Source organism: Lipotes vexillifer, unplaced genomic scaffold (genome assembly GCF_000442215.2).
Source record: "Lipotes vexillifer unplaced genomic scaffold, Lipotes_vexillifer_v1.1 scaffold113, whole genome shotgun sequence".
NCBI classification, from domain to species: Eukaryota; Metazoa; Chordata; class Mammalia; order Artiodactyla; family Lipotidae; genus Lipotes; species Lipotes vexillifer.
The window spans coordinates 283,539-283,744 of NW_006792514.1; positions in this window are offsets into that span (position 1 = coordinate 283,539).

The window sequence follows — 206 nt, forward strand, 5'->3', positions numbered from 1 at the left end:
CCACCCAGCCAATCGGCGGGTCCCCTGAGCGGTCAGACACGCCCCTTCTCCTTCCCCGATTGTGCAAAGCTGACGCACGCTCCCACTACCGCAGGGCCGACTGTAAATGCGTTCGTCATCCTGCCGGCCAATCAAAGGGAGCGGCAGGGCTGCCTAGACGCACCCCTCTCCGCCGGCGGGTCTACAGTTCCCGCCGCGCGCTCTGG